Below are 17,243 nucleotides of genomic sequence, written 5' to 3' on the forward strand. Positions count from 1 at the left end.
CTGACTGGAAAAGAAAACTGTGGGATTTCATAATGGCAAAAATATCATGGGGCTTTATTTCCTTTTTTGATGTTGATAAGTTTAAACATTCAGGAAGTTAGTTTAAAAAATATAACAGAGAAGACAGCTTATTTTTTTCTCCTTGTCTCATTTGGAGTAAGTGTAGTCACTAGAGAAGAAATGTAATTTGAAAATTATTAATAAATGCAGAGATTTGCCCACAGCAACATTGGTGTGAAAATGCTCTAGGAAAGCCAGGATTTCAATGACGTGTCCAGTGAAATTATTTATATTACAAATTCATGGCAAAAAAGGTGAGGTTAAATTAAATGAAGGCTGATATGATTTAAGAATTAGTGTTCCTACTTTCCCTATTTGTATTTAATTGAAACTTAAAATTGTTTTATAAATATAATAGATTTCAGCTAACACCTGTATTTAGCCAGTTTAATAGTAAACCTAATTTTTACACAAAACACTTAATTATGTGAAAAAACATGCCCATCTCATTAATTTAAGTGGTCAGTAATTGAGAAATAGACCTAATGGTGTATTTAAGGCCCTACCATTCATGTGGGCACGGTAGGTTTAAACTATAGGTAAAAGCACAGGAAATAAATATTTTTGCAACGACTGTGTGCTCAGCAATGTGCTAGATTTTGGTGGCTTCACATCATTAAGTAGGCATTAATGTCTTTGTTTCTTTTAGAGTGCTCAAAAAGTTTGGGTTGCTCAAAGTCATAAAGATAGCTGGTAGCGGAGCCATATTTAGTTCAGGACTGCTAAGCCCGCTGTCTTTGCATCAAACAACACTGTTCTCTTCTAAACATATACTGAATTCTTAAAAATTAGCTTTAAAAACCCAAACCTACCAAATCCCCACATCATCGGTAATCACAAAGGCTCCTAACAAATTTTTTCTTTTTTTAAAGATTTATTTCTTTTAGGGGTAGGGGCAATGAGGGGAAGACGGAAAGAAGCTGACTCCCCACTGAGTGGGGGGCCTAACAAGGGGCTCAATCTCAGGACCCTGAGATCACAACCTGAGCCAAAACCAAGAGTCGGATGCTTAACCGACTGTGCCACCCAGGTGCCCCCAAATGCTTTTCTTTAACTGAGTTATCTCTGGAGATTTATTTCTTTTGGCCTTCTACAAAGTGGTCAAAAGGTACATCTTTTCCCTTTGATTTTTATATATTTTTACTTTTTTAAAAATTGAGGAGCAAAAGTGTTAAAAAAAAAAAAAAAGCTTTTATCTTTGGGATGCCTGGGTGGCTCAGTCAGTTAAGTGTCTCAGGTCATGATCCCAGGGATACAGTCCCTCATCAGACTCCCTGCTCAGTGGGGAGCCTGCTTCTATCTCTGCCTGCTGCTCCCCCTTGCTTCTGAGTGTCTCTCTCTCTGACAAGTAAATAAATAAAATCTTAAAAAAAAAAAAACTTTTATCTCTAAGGACAAAATTCTATCTCCTCTTTAGCCCCCCACACTGGAGATTAGATCCATATATCTTTGCTTCCTTTGTCCTAAGAAATGAAATATTAATTTGCAAAGCAATGCTCAGACCCTTCCTAGAGCCCTGTCTCCTGATTCAGTAATGTACTATGTCTTAGGCCAAGTAACACGTCAGGTAGCTTCTGGTCACTCACTGATTTTTCTATTTTTCTGCTAAAGCCACTGACTTCTTTTTCTGAAATCACATTCATATACAGTGTAAACTTCCTTCCAAAAATCCATTCACTCTTCCTTTTATCTGATATTTCAAATTTCCTCAGCATGTTCCCAGGGCATCTTTTATTGCTTTCCAAAACATTCTTTTTCCTCATCAAGTTGGCATTTTTACTTACTTCTTGCCATGCACAATCACATGTGAGCCTCATGCTGCCCATTTCCACTTCAATATTAATCCTCTACAGGCAATGTCCTCTTTCCTTCCCTCTGGCAATTCAAACATATTTGCTTCAAAACTTATTTCACCAAAACCCTCTCCTGCTGTAATTGCTCCTTAGCCTACATCCCTTTAACAATCATACATATATTCCTTACAGAATTAAAAAATCCTAGAGTTGTAAGGAGCCTCAAAGGGCAACTATTCACATCTCATTGCAGTTCAGGAGTCCTTTTTACAGCACTGAAAACTAGCCAAAAAAGAAACAAAAAGTGGGGGGAGGGTTGTTTCTATCCAAAATTGAAGAAAATAAATTCATGCTATCAAATAGGAAAGGTTAAACAAATTATTACTAAGGGTATATAGGTTCTTCTTTTAATCCCAAACTTTCCTGAGACTCCAAAGAGAATATAATTTCACTCTGAAAAAGGCAAACTGAGTTACCATTATTAATTGGTTTAATTCAGGTCAACTAAGCAAACATCAAGGATATATAAAAATTCCTAAAACTTGTGTTATTTATTTAAATCCTGCTATAAATTTAGGATGCTATTTAAATGCACAAAACCAATACTAATCAATGTGATAGTTCATTTTTAATACGAGTAATATTTTGGTAGAAGCATTAGAAGAAGTATTAACCTTGCTATAAGTTTACTACCTACTTGTTGCCTATATTAGCTATGTAGAGAAGTCTGTCTAGTTGGACTTTGAGACCAGAACCTGCCATCTGGTGGCAACCAACTCAAATTACAGGTAACAAATTTGAAGGAAACATTCTAGAAGGATATATAGACTGTCAATATTGAAACTAAGACTAAAATCCTATGAATGACACCTAGCTGTTCAGAGTAGTATGCCTCACCTTTTTCATTACTTCCCCCCTTCGGAAACTGTGGGCATTTTCCCCATATGTTCCCTCAATGAAATTTTAATACCACAGATACACTGTGTATTTGTTTATGTATCATATTTATATCTGTGTTTCATACAAAACAAGAGTCAGCACAAGGTTTACTATCTTTATTTAATGCAGGGTTAAGGAGGACTAAAATTTTAAAAGATAAGTTATTAACATTATCAATTTGCTATAATTTTGTAGCACTGCATATATTTTGTGTATTTTCCTTGAACTCAATGTCAATGCTGCTTGCATGATATCCAAGAAAACCCAGCAAAAGAAATAAAATACTAAGGAATAAGGTTTTGTTTGATAGGACTGAGTTTTGGAGGGCCATAGACCATTGCCATAACAACTGAGCTGCCCTACCTTCCCCTCCCACCAAGAACCAACTTCCATCCCTTTGGGGCAAAACCACCCTTGTTAGGAATGTGCAGTACAAAAGATATATAGCAAAAATTATTTCAATACTTTGCCATATGACACAGAGTAGAAGTAAATCTAAGGAGATTTTTATTTATTTATTTGACAAAGAGAGACAGACAGAGAGAGAGAACACAAGCAGGTGAAGTTGGGGAGGGAGAAGCAGTGTCCCTGCCCAGCAGGGAGGCTGACATGGGGTTCAATCCCAGGAGAGGAAGAAGGGAGCCTGACATGGGGCTCGATCCCAGGAGAAGCAGGTTCCCTGCTGAGCAGGGAGACCGACATGGGTCTTGATCCCAGGACCCTGGGATCATGACCTGAGCCGAAGGCAGCCGCTTAACGACTGAGCCACCCAGGCGCTCCTCTAAGGAGATGTTTTAAAGCCTATATGAACTCTGTCACAGTGAACAGTGTCATTATGCAGTGAGGGCTCAATTCTATCTGTGGATATAAAAACATACTCTAGCTTTTGTAGCATTCACTTTCCTGGTTCATTTCTCCCTATTACAAATTCCTCTTAGGCCATTACTCTGTCTCTTCTTCCATCCTGCTTATCCTGGCCACCCCTCTTCTTTTCTTGCTCTAAACTTTCTGCACAATCCCTTAAAACTCTTCCATTTTAGTTGCCTCGGCATTAGTTAGGTCTCTGGCTGTGGACACTTTCCTGAGCTTCTTGCCTCTCTGCCTGACAACTCCTCAGAGAAGTCCTCTTCAAATCTCAAACTCAGTGTGTCCAAAATAAATGATTAATACATATTTCAACCACTTTCTGGAGTTCTCTATCCTGGTAATGAACTTCATCTCTCCATAAGCCAGGCTGAAACTCCCACCTTGTACATCTTATCAGGTAACAAATCTCATTGTATCCTTCCTTTGCTATTGTAATGGCTTCCTAACTGCAGAGTTTATCCTGCATTCTCCATGCTTAGCCACAGGAACAATTCTCTGGGCAGGGCTTATGCTTTCCTGACTCCATTCCTTCCTGGTCCCTCTACCTAGAATGCTGTTCTCCATTTTATCTGTTTATTTTACCTTTGCTTATCCAAACTCTGTTCATTTTTCAGGAATTGGCTTAAAACATCTCATTTGTGGACTTGATCATGGGATAGGACGGAGAAGGAAAGTAGAAATAGGTAGACAGATGAGCTGATTCAAGAGCAGGGCTCTTGTCTGTTATTTCCCCTGCTATTTCCCCAGGGTCTAGAACATAGTCTAGCACATGGTAGGTAATCAATAAATATTTGTTGAATACATGAGTTAGTAGAAGGATATAAAGAGGGACAATCAGGTTTTATGAGCTAAGTAACATTTGTATCAGTAATTATAGTTGACTGTATTATTAAAAATATTCATAGTCCTTTCTTGGAGGAGCAAAAATATAGATGATTTGTGATGGGCATGTAGGTTTGGTGAACAATAAACCTTTGCTGTCTTAAGTTACTCAGATTTGGAAGTCTTTTGTTATCATAGCATAATCTAGTATATCATGACTAATATAGTAATTGGTATCAGGAGTGGAGTGTTCCTGTAACAACAAAAAGGCCTCAACTATAGGGCACTGACTTGGGGTCAGGCAGTGGTCCTGTATGGAAACTCTTAGTGAAGCCTGGAAGAATGGCAATCCCTTTTGCAGCAAGAAAACATTTTTAAAAAAACTGTCACCTGTGACAATTTAGGATACAAAAATACACCTGATAAGCTTGTTGTTTTAGGTGAAGGTGAAAAAAGGGAATATCAATAACATCCTTTAACTGCTGTTGGTTGCATCTGACAACGGTACCATGAAAAAAAGATGATTTAAGAAATGGATCCTTTATAAGCAGAAATGAAAGGGACTAAGAGTCCAGAAATTCCAAGTCTTACAGGATTAGAAGAAGCAACTTCTTTACAACCTAAACTGTAACAAAAAAACTGAGGAGACCTTTGAGCAATGAAGGTAATTAAATCTTAGTCTCAGGGCAAGGACCAAATTAAAGGGGTGGTTTTATAACCTTTAAAAAAAAAAAACACTAAATGCCTTAAGATGGCCCCCAACTGGACAAAATGGCCCAGGAAAAAGAGACTAGGGGTACAGCTCTCACCCAAGAAGTTCAAGGTACTTAAGTCTAGAAAGAGAAAAAGGATTTCCTTCCCTGCCCAAATTTGGTGATGTGATTTGTTCAGCTAATGAAACGTGAGCAGGAGTGATGTGTGTCAATTCTGGACTGAAGCTTTAGCAGCCACCGCTCCATTAACAGGAAGCAAATCTCTCTTCCCTCCACCACAAAATTGGCAATGTTCCAAACAGAGGCTATATCATTAGCCTAGGTCTCAGAGTAACGACGAGTAAGCAAAGCTACAGTCCATCCTTGTTGGTATGTAGCATGAGGAAAAAATAAACTTGTGATTGTCATTTGCTATTTTGTGGTAATTTGCTACCACAGCATAAATTGAGCACTCTGACGGATATAAGGACTTTTAAAAACATTTCTCAAAACTTCAAAGGAGGACTATTTCATACTAAGAGAGGTGAAAATTCACTCACTAATAAAGATAGTGAGCAGTGGGAGAGAAAACTTTGGTGAATTTAAAACCTAGTTATTAAGGTTCTGTAGGGGACTATGCTTTGTAAACACTGATCCCCTTCTCTGATTTTGTATTCTTACCCCCTCCCCCATTTTTCTAAAACAACAGTCTGCATGGCTGCCTTGCTTATGGTACCCACCCCCCATGCTTAAATTTTATTCACAATGGTACTACTCAAAAATACATTCTGTCACTTCCTCCAATTAATTCTAAATGAAAAATGGTTTATTGTTTTTGATCACTAAGAATAAAAATCAACTAGATTGGCATATTTAGGATTTCTTTCTTTGCAATGAATCACCAAAACCACTGTTTAATTGAAATACCAGCTCAGTCAACTCTGATAGATCATAATGTATTTAGCACCAATGGTTACAGAATATTCTGTTGAACCCTTACTTTAGATCCTCATATAGAGAAGTGACTGCCTCTAATGACACCTAGCATGAGCCAGTGTTCCCCTCTGTTCACAAAAGCAAGGAAGATGACACACACTATGGTCTCTGAATACCTCAAGCAGCCAGCACAGTGCCTGGCACAGAGCATGTGATCAGTAAGTGCCAGGTTTCTTCCCATACCCAGACTCCTCCTTGCCTCTTTATTGAAGATATCTGGCTGATAAGACTTCCTGACATTTTAAGGGTTTAAAACAAAAATGGCAGATGATTTATCCACAGCAAAGCCTTTAGAGTTTTCTAGACTAGGGTGATCAGATGTCTCTTATAGGACTGGCTCCACTGTCTTAAAAGGCTAAATGAAAACAGAAGGAGAAATTATCAGGAAAAGAACGTACTAACATCCAATAAAGATTTAATTGCCCCCCCCCCCTTTTGAGTGTCTGGTAATATTCAGGAAAATTCAACAAATGAAATGTCATATTCTTCTACCCTTGAGATACCTCCAGAATAAAAGGTCACTGTTCCTAAGAAAATGATGTCTCTGTGGTTTAAGTTTTGCTTCTTGCCTTGATGTAAATAAAATCAGGGTTGACATATTAAAAGACCTAAAGGCTTTCACCCTGGACATTAGCCCTTTGGCCCAGATGCTCTAACAACACCCTGTTGTCAAAGGTCATTCCCATATTCTCAAAATTGCAATCTTTAAGGTTAGAGAGGAAAAAAAAAGGTTTCTTCTTCATGTGATAACAAGTTAAAAGTAGAGATCTCTGTTGCCATGGGAATGGGATTTTTCTTGCAGTACTGGCCTTATGTTGGCAGATAAAACCAGTACTATAATCGATAAGAAAGTAGTACTTCATTTTCCACACCCTTCCTGGGGATGGGATTTTGAGAAAAAGCATAGAGAACTGTATTTGATGGGCCTTAAATATCCATAGGTAGAAATCTCCCTTGTGAAACACCAGCAAGCCTAACAAAATGTCAATCTATGCTTTCACCATGCTCTGAAGAATTCACTAAAAGTTGGACTACCCAGGCCAATCTTTGACTCCTATCAGTTCCTTGTCATTAAGTTTCTTTACTTTCTTTGGCCTTACCTAAAAAATCCTTCATATATCTGAGTTGCTTAAGAACGAACTTGAGTTTAGAATTCTTAGGCTCTGAATTTTGGAATAAGTTTAAGGGGCATAAATGAATCTCTCTTGAACACTGTGTCTCAAATTTGTGCCAAGTAATCTGTTACTATACATCATCATGTCACTTTATTCCATTATCATTTAAACTGAAATCTCTCTGGCATTGTTTTTCTTTTGATCATTTGGTCATCTTGCAGCTCTGTAATTTTCTCTTCTACACAGAGGAACAGCTTGGTAGAGAAGATCATTTAAAGCTTTTCCAAAAATAATAGATGAATAGATGGTATCTTCTCTTCTCCTGTGTATATATTAAACAGTCAGCATCCACTCCCTGTAAAATTCACTTTAAAAATATGGTGATTCGAGCAGGGTCTATATTTATACATGCTTACACCTGACAGTAGAAAAGTCATCCTCTATGTGTAAAGATCATTTTCTTTCAGAGAAAAGGAAATTGAATAAAAAAGGATGAAATGGATGAACTAGATCAATCAAATTAAATACCGTGGTGTCATCACGGTCCTAGGCCAACCTAGGACAAGCGCTGTGTGCACAGGTATGGGTAGCAAGAGGAAAGGGAACCAAGGCAGAGTCAATACTATCCGTCACCAAACTCATTTCTTCCTTTTGCAGATGACAGTGCTAAACCGTATTTCCAAAGCTCCCCTGGAGTTAAGTGAGACCATGTGATTGAGCTCTAGTCAATGGCCTGGAAACAGACCCACCTATCTCTATTTTGTATGACCTTATATTCTCTTTCTCACTTCCCTGCCAGAATCCAGTGGAGGGATGCTAAATCTGAGAAGATGGCAGACTTACATTATAGAGAAATTCTAGATCCCTAAATTACCATATAGAACAGGACCCCTCACCTCACGTCCTGCTAACCTACACTCAATCAGGATGTAAGTGATGGATTTTTATCATGTTAAACCACTGAGACTGACTTTTTGTTGAAAGAACTACCATTACCTACCCTCACTAAAGCAGAAAACTAAATGGATCCTGAAATAGGATTCCTTCTTTATGTTCAGCCTACCTTAAAGAGCCAAACAGTGTCTTGAACTATCTTAAACAATTTACGTTAGGATTTTGAGGTGACTCTTGGTTATTGATCCTGAGTTTAAGGGCCAAGAAGCAATATTCTTAACAGTTAGTGCAAACTTGAAATTGATGGCCAAAAACATAAATAAAAATTACCCCCTCCCACTTCCCCATAACACTTCATGTCTATGAAAAAAAGAAATAAAATAAACTGTCTCTAAAAGCTGGAACTCATAAATGTCATTTCAGGGTAGAAGGCAAGGACAAGGCAAGGAGAAAACATCTAATCTCTTTTGGATTATTTACTCATCATTTATATGAGGAGATTATCCTCCTACTATACCACTTTTCATTTTGCAAATGTGTAGTATGCAGTTTCCTGGTTCAATGAGAAAGGTTTCCAAGAAAATTAAATGTCAAGGCTGCTTGGCTTATTGGTTTTGTTCTACATAAATTCCCTTTTTAATTCAGCTTTGAATAATAACATTCCTCAGTGTCACTGTGACAAACTAGCTTCAATTTAATGGGGTGTGAGAATTGAGAAAAGAGGTGAAGACTAGCTATGGTTCTCATTTTAGCAGATTAGAAACAGAGAATTAAGTCTAAAGACAGTTTTTAATGGCTCTGAGGAAGAAGTAGCACATGAGCCATCAGAGTTTTTAAAAACTATTTTTTTGTCTTTTTCCTTTTCCAGAGAATGGTGCCCTGATATATGTAAAGCTTAAAGTAAGCTAGAACACTCTCCTGAATAAGGGCAGGAAATTGCTGGGAGAGCCATGTTGTCCTGTTGCACTCTCAAGACCACAACTTACGTTAATGAGTTGGGTGATAGCCCTGGGAGACACAGGCCCAAAGTTCTTCTCCCTACCTCTCAACCCTACAATAGCTCATTCTGTTACAGAATTTCCAACACTGAAGGTGGGTAGTGGGGGGTGAGGGAGGAGATCAGGTTTGGTGTAGATCCAATATTTAGTCAAAAAAGATTTTTTTAACCCCCTCTTCACTTTACATATGTATGTATATATACATAAACATATATATTAATATAAAACAGAAGTAAAGAAAGTAGCCCATGTGTATCGTATTAGCCCGGGTTTTCAGAGATAAAACTTTAGTCTATGTAATTTGCATATGCAGGGCACACAGAAGCATGTAATCTCAAAATTCTTTTCCATTAGAATAAAAAAGCATTTTTATTGTGAAATGCTTAGAATAAAACATAGTGCAATGTGAAAGGACAGCCTAGAAAGGTTAACTGACTTGCCCAAGGTCTTGTTCTTTGACATGACCAAGTGATTCAATATGACAGAACACGAACACACACACACACACACACACACACACACACACACGAGAAATTACGTACTAATTTGCATGTTAAGCCCTCAGATGTCTGGAAGGAATATGGTATTTAAAATATCATATCTTCTAAGTTTGCATCATCTGGCAAAATTATTCCTTAAGACTTGAAATCTAGGATTAGAAAAAGCTGTTTCCAACCTTGTTGCCAAGGTTTTATCAAAAGGAAACTTGGATTGGGAAGACTTACTTCCTTATATGTTCTTTCCAGGGATAACTGCACAAATCAATGGAGGACATATTTTCCACAGATTTGTCACAATATGCTCTCGACTGATATTTCTGTTTCTGTTCACGAATAGGAAAGACTATGTTTTAAATGGGGTTTTGATTTCTAAGCCTTTACAGAGTATTAAAAATTGACCCCAGCACGGTGGTTGATGCTCTGCCTTTTAAAATCATTTTACATGACAAGGCTTTGCAGATATGGTTCAAACCTAGGACAGTAAGGAATTAATTACAAGCTGTATTTACAATAGGAACAGAACAGCAGGATCAATTCAATGGTTTGGGGGAAGTTAAACAAGTCCTACCTCCAATGTTTTGAAAGTGAGATTCAGTAATGTGCTACAAATGGATCACAAACAGTTGTGAACACTGTGAAGCAACCCTGAGTAGGTCCTCATGAAGTGAACAGTGTTGGCTCTGGCGAAAATATCAAAATGAAAGCAAAAAAATGGGTTATTACTCTTGATCCTTCAAGCTAAAAAGGATGTCAACCCTGTTCTTCAATCTGATGGACTGAAAAGGTCCTCAATTAATTTGCCAAACATAGCGGAAGCAGCTGCTTATTATTGGGGTGAAAGTTTTCCTATAGCTGGAGAAATCAACAAATACTCAGTTCTGCCTCCTGGTACCATGGCCAGGAGTTAGCCTGTAGGATCTTTGGCTCTGCAAATGAAAAGAGGAACATATACATGGGCAGAATGTCAAGCAAGAGCTTCCCAACTCTCCTTTCTACCTGCTCTACTTCAGGCTTAGGTGGCCACAGGGAGTTGGAAATAGGCCACTGCATAGATAGATAGTGCAAGAGCGTGGAACACAAGAAGCCTGCATGGCACTGGACATGAAATGGGAAACATGAACACCTTTGGAGATAGGCGGAAGTGCAGGTAGGGTAAAGGGCAAAGAGAAGTTTAAGAGTACAGTAGAAAGCACCAGTATGTCTATTCAATGGGGGGAAACAACCACTTGCGGCTGGGACTTCCAATCAGAAAGTTACTTTTCCAACCACAAGCACCTTAAAATATCCCCTCCTATTTATTCTATAGTCAGAGCAAAGAGGTCACTGCACTGAAAGAGGACACAGATTAAGAACATACAAAGCCAGAGCAACAAAGCCAAGCCAAACCTGGGTAAGTGGTAGAGAAGGCAGCTGTAATTCTGGAGAACTTGTGGCAGGAAGCAAACTTCCTTACAAATACAGCAATGAAGCTCATATTTTAAAAGACCTTTCCAGAAGTATGTAAGCAGAAACCAGGATAAACTCTATAGACAAGAAATAAAAACCTTATTGGTTTACTTACATCATGCAATCAGGAACATCACATAAAAGGACCAGCAGGAAAAAAAAAATCAGTGTTCCACTTAATATCCACATACAAATTAGTGATATACGTTCATGGTTTGATTATTTTATTACAGAATGTATAAGTGGGCTTTCAAAGTTTAATCCACAGAGAATGCAATTTGGATGTGCAGGGAAAAATGTAATTTTTAAAATTTTTTAATTAAAAAAATTAAAATGTTACCCACGACTAATTAGGCTGTCCTTCTGAGCCCTCATCTGCTGTTAAAGAGAAAATGTTACATTATTCACTTTTAACCAATCTCCATTTAACGAACTGGCTGAATTAATCAGCACCCTGGATTCCTTCTCCACATCGTAGCTGCCTGTTTCCTGTGGTGCACTGAGAACTCACTGGTAACAGGTCTCTTTCTGCTCTCAAGGGTCAGTTGTGTCCCCAAATCTGTTTATGTCCATCTTTTGTATTTATTTTAGTTATGTAATATAAACATACTGCAAAACAGGAGAAAATATGAAGACAAAGGGCTGTCCGTAAGAAAACTATATTGAATGCTTTGAATAGACTTAACTAAGGTGGGTTTCTTTTAACAGTGCTTTCAATCAGTTATCAAGGCAACTGTAAAAAAAATTTTACTAAAAAAATTAAGATCCTATACTCAAATTTCTTTGCAAGTGGCTTAAAGAGTTATTGACCTAGTAAAGAAAATACAATTAGAAATTGTAGATGAAGGGGTGCCTGGGTAGCTCAGTCGGTTAAGCATCTGCCTTCAGCTTGGTCGTGATCCTGGGATCCTGGGATTGTGCCCCACATCGGGCTCCCTGCTCGGTGGGGAGCCTGCTTTTACCTCTGCCTCTGCTCTGCTCCCCCTGCTTGTGTTCTCTCTCTCACTCAATATCTCTCTCAAATAAATAAGTAAATAAATAAATAAATAAATAAATAAATAAAATCTTAAAAAAAAATAAATTGTAGATGAAGCATTATAGGTCTAATTTATGCTAGAAATAAGAAGAACTCTAATTGGAAGACCAATATACGAAGAAAAGGTCTTGGCCCCACATTAAAAGACCGCTGTGTACATTTACATTAAATTAAATTAAAATGTTTAAGATATATACAAATATAATTATTGATGACTCTTTAAAGCACTTTTTAAAAAATTAGTTCTGATCACATCTGATGTAACGCCTTTTAATGTGACTAAATTTTCGATCCAGTTTACACTTTAGTTCAATACTATAATTTAAACAGCTCCTTTAGAAAATATTCAAACTCCCTGACAGCTTCCGCTCTTCCTATAATGGCACCCAGCCCTCCCCAGTGCCTAATGGGGGTTGGGAGTAATCATCAGGCATTGTGCCAGTCTTTTCATATGCATTGCCTGGCACCCACTGATCTGCAGTAATGCTTCTAGTTTCCCTGTCACCATGTGTCTTTCTGGCCTCTGATGCTAAAGTACCAGGCTGGCCCCTTCTTTTACCTCCAGCAATGCTCCCAGCTAGGTCTTGCCAATGCCCCTTTGTTGTTCAGCTTTCTCTCACCTCTGGCTGGCTGCAGACCCCAGAGTGTGCTCCTGTACCATTCAGCCCCCTGCCCAATGGTCCAACCCAACATCAGCTGTGATGTTTCTGCTTCTCATCTCAGCAAACTTGCTGCATGATAATTGAGCTGTTCCATACTGGTTTGTAGAACACAGTGCTCCTTCCCACTCCCCAGTCCCAATAAGAACACAGAGACAGAATGCTGAGTTTGCAGCACTTCTCTGAAGTCTTCAGTCTCCCAACGCGACAGAGTAGAACAACTGTGGAGATGCCCCTCTTGCACACATTTCTGTCTCCCTCCCACCTTTTATTTTCCTTTCTCCCATCTTTACCCCAGCCAGGACAGAGGCAGACATTTCTTCTGTTTCTCATATCATCTTTTCCTTTTTCCTAATTCCAGTCTCCACACTATAGAAGAACCTCATAGCTGGGCCCTCTAGGTTTGTTTTCTCTATACCTACAGAGCAGATAAAATAATTTAATGGGCCTCCTCACTCCTTATTGCCTGCTTTCACACCCACTGTTTTACCATCTCCTATGCTAAAGCCACAAGCCCACCATGTCTTAAGAATGATGCGCTGCAATGAGACAAGACTTAAAGGGGAGAAGGGGAAGATATATTAGTATAATATCTGTGAAAACATAATTTGTTTTTATGTGTATATTTACTTATTCAAAATTCCAGAGTGAGGGTTCAAAAATTCCCAACTAACATTTTTGTTGTTATTAGAAAGGCTTCTCTACTTCTAGCTAAAGATAAACATTTGCTATTTCTATAAAGGTGTTTGGACTGGACAGTACAGTGAAGATGCTGGTTCAAGAAAGGACAAAACTGAGTCAGGTCACCTCCTACAGACATATTTGGTCTGGGTGCTATTACACAACGAGTACCATGCCTGGATTTCAGAAGGCTTCACTGAAAGGACAGCTCTATTCAGCACACCTCTAGCCAGGCTCTATGCTCCTGGGATAAGGGAACAATGATTTGCTTGATGAAGCAGAAATAAACGCTTAAGGCAGTGTTTAAGGCTACAAGACTATCGTAACATGGGAAGAAAATGCCTTACTGTGAACCTTCAAACCAGCAGATATAAGAACTGCAACATGAGGGATGCCTGGTTGGCTCAGTTGGTTTAACATCTGACTCTTGATTTCATGATCTCAGGGTTCTGAGATGGAGCCACACACTGGGCTCCATGCTCAGTGGGGAGTCTGCTTGAGATTCTTTCTCTCCCTCTTCCTCTCTCCCTGCTTACTCATACCCTCTCTAAAATAAACAAATCTTAAAAAAAAAACCAAAAAACAAAAACAAAAAAAAAAACAACTGCAACATGACAATAGTTTGCCACTACCTAATGACCCTGGTATTCCTAGGATTTCCTTCTCATGGTTTGCTAGTGCATTGATGTGGCCATTGACAAATCTACACTGGAATTTCAAACTGTTCTCTCTAAAGGATGATCCCCAGCAGGTCTTCTTCAAGAGCCCACTGGCATCAAAGATCAGAGAACTCTCTGGGGGAGACTCAAACCTATGAATTTTCCTGGAAAAAAGCAAATTTTAATCTTTTATATTCTGCAGTCCTGAAGGGAAAAGTTTATCTTCCCTGCTGTCAATGCAGTCTGGTTAACTGATCTACAGTGGGAGGGAAGGATTCTGCTTCCATTAAAATTGGAATGAAAAGCTGGTGGAAAATTGCATACAGAAACTATTGGACCTTGACACATTTGAGAGATAAATGGCAGCCTGGTGGCACAACAAGACAAAGTTGGGTTGCCTAGATAGGATGTGATCTACTAGGTGGAGTACTAGGCAAAGAAGATTTGGGGCTCAGAAACAAAGGCTATTGCCACAGGTTCATTGTGGCTTACAATATCTTTGACTCAATGCTCTAGGCAAAAAGACTTCTGAATATTTAAATTCTGTTTCAATATTAACCATCTTCTTATTTTCAGGGCCCAAAGCATAAAAGCTGAAATTTAATTTTGGTCACTATCAAACTACTTGATAAGAGAACTTCCTAGGAGTGGACTCAGAACTGCTTTTATGTTGGTTAGCTGGTTAAATCTGTATTCCAATGATCAAAGTCCAAGATTAATATGGTAATAATGAATAATCTCCCCTCCTCTGTTTGACTGAAGTTCATGCTTCTGGATTTGGTCTGCTCAAAGCTTAATTTTCTTGTAGCAAAATCACTCCTGGAAAATCTTTCATACATTCCACTTAAATGTGCCTAAAAGTGTTTCTCTTTTTGCAATGGGGTCTTTCATAAGAAGATAATCTCTGAGTGTAAACTGTGGGAAGGGCAACTTTCGTGATGAAGTGACCCTAAGCATTTGGTATTAAGAAAGAAAGCAGATTTTGGGGGTGCCTGGGTGGCACAGTCATTAAGCGTCTGCCTTCGGCTCAGGGCGTGATCCTGGCGTTCCGGGATCGAGCCCCACATCAGGCTCCTCCGCTAGGAGTCTGCTTCTTCCTCTCCCACTCTCCCTGCTTGTGTTCCCTCTCTCGCTGGCTATCTCTGTCAAATAAATAAATAAAATCTTAAAAAAAAAAAAAAAAGATTTTGCCCTCAAAAAACACAGACCTAAGGAAGGAAGCTGTCGACTAGAGTGAAATTAAACACACACACACACACACACACACACACACACGGTTTCCAAGGTCAGAGCAATCATAAAGAGCAATGTAGCCCCTGAATGATTTTCTCTTTTCTTATGATTAAGAAAAATAAAGAAATCTGGAGTGACAGGGCACAGGTAAGACCACTCAGGCTCTTATTTTCTGGGATAGGACAACTGATCACAGATGGGACTCCTCTCTACCTTTACTGACACTTGGCACCATCAACTTCTTACATTATCTAGCTTCCTGTGTCAATAACTAGACTGAAGTTAACTTTCAAGCATACCCTTACTACAGATTGCCTTTATCTGAAAACAACTAGGAAAAGGTCACTAGTTCTCTGAATAAAGAATAAATGGAGTGCCTTCTGGAGTGTGTCTACATGTGTTTCTCGACAGAACTGCCCAATATATCTACCATACAACATCCTTTACTTCATACAGGACATTCATGGCACAATCATAATGAAATTAATTTTATGAATTTGTGTATCATCCTTCCACAGAGGCCATCCTAATCCTCTTTGTATCATTCCAAGTTTAGTATATGTGCTGAAGTGAGCATCATAATGAAAGTAATTTTTAAAAAATCTATTTCAGGACTTCATTTTATTTCCTTTGTTAGCCAACTGATTCTTTCTGGAAGCACCTACTGTGTCCTGATTATCTAATTCTACCAGATCCTCATTTGTTAATGCTGTTCATGTAACACAAGCAGTTCTTTAACATCACTTTCAACAACTTCATGAATTCTACCCTTGTAAACACTACATGTTTAATAATTTCTGTGATGAGAAGCAGGAAAGCTGATGTTTAAAAGTAGGACTCTGGAACCAGATTGCCCAGGGTCCAATCTTGGTTCTACCATCCCTAGGCAACATGTCCTGGGAAAATTACTGAACTCTCTGTGCCTCAGCTTCCTCATCTGTAAAATGGAAAAAAAACAGGAATAATTTTATCTCATAGGGTTGTTGTGAGGACTAAATGCAAAGCACTTAGAGCAGCACCTGGTACACAATAAACACTATGTAGGTCTTGACTATCATTATAATTGTCATCATCATCATCAAAGTGTATAGAGAATCTTTAGCAGCAAGATGGCAGGTACACCTAAGTCATGGGAACTTTTGACACCAAAGTGGTAACTGAGACATTACAGTAAGTAAATGAGGAAAGTAATGGTTCTCTAACAGGAAATTGTTATAATTTAGCCATTTGTATTTCTTTATTCTCTAAATCTCAAATCCTCATAAACAGGATAATTAGCGATTTATGCTTGGCTCATTTAAGAGTTAGGCTTTTTCAGAAAAAGTGTAACTCAGTGGAGTCCCATCCTAACTGTAACTAAATGGGCATCTATTTAACTAAATGTTATGCTATTTTTCTTCATGCCCCCTTGCAGTGCTTCTCAATCTTTTCCCAGAACACCTAATAGAAGAGGAGACTGAACTAATTATACCACTCTACCTCCTCCCCAATCTCCCATTTTGGAGTCTTGAGTATAGTCGAAAGTGGTCTAATCAGGAAATTTTCTTGAAGTCTCCCATTTCATCTTTAAAAAGCATGCACATTTTGCTTTATATTCTGTAATATGTATATATCACTTTAATATAAAACTAATTTTTAAACTTATCATCAATAAAACTTGTTTACATTATTTTGCCCTCAACATCCTCAAGTAAAACTGTTACTCTCTAAAATCATATTACATTTATCTGTTTATTCTATAGCTTTGCTATCTTCTCTCATGTATCTAGCAAGTGTGGACAAATGACAATAGTGGAGGCATAGATTATAATGGAAAGCCAGCTACCACCATCACCATCTATCTGGTGGTGAGT

General features: G+C 38.3%; 1 protein-coding gene and 1 non-coding gene across 2 annotated transcripts in view; both read right to left on the reverse strand.

Moving 5' to 3' along the window:
* Positions 1–17,243, reverse strand: part of TMEM108 (transmembrane protein 108) — a 385,548-nt gene that overhangs the window by 189,033 nt on the left and 179,272 nt on the right. The gene's annotated exons all lie outside the window — the stretch shown is intronic.
* On the reverse strand, positions 15,864–15,967 carry LOC121104315. The gene has a single exon (XR_005836612.1). It is a non-coding gene; the product is annotated as a U6 spliceosomal RNA (small nuclear RNA).

The sequence above is a fragment of the Ursus maritimus genome, unplaced genomic scaffold (assembly GCF_017311325.1).
Source record: "Ursus maritimus isolate PB19 unplaced genomic scaffold, ASM1731132v1 scaffold_20, whole genome shotgun sequence".
NCBI classification, from domain to species: Eukaryota; Metazoa; Chordata; class Mammalia; order Carnivora; family Ursidae; genus Ursus; species Ursus maritimus.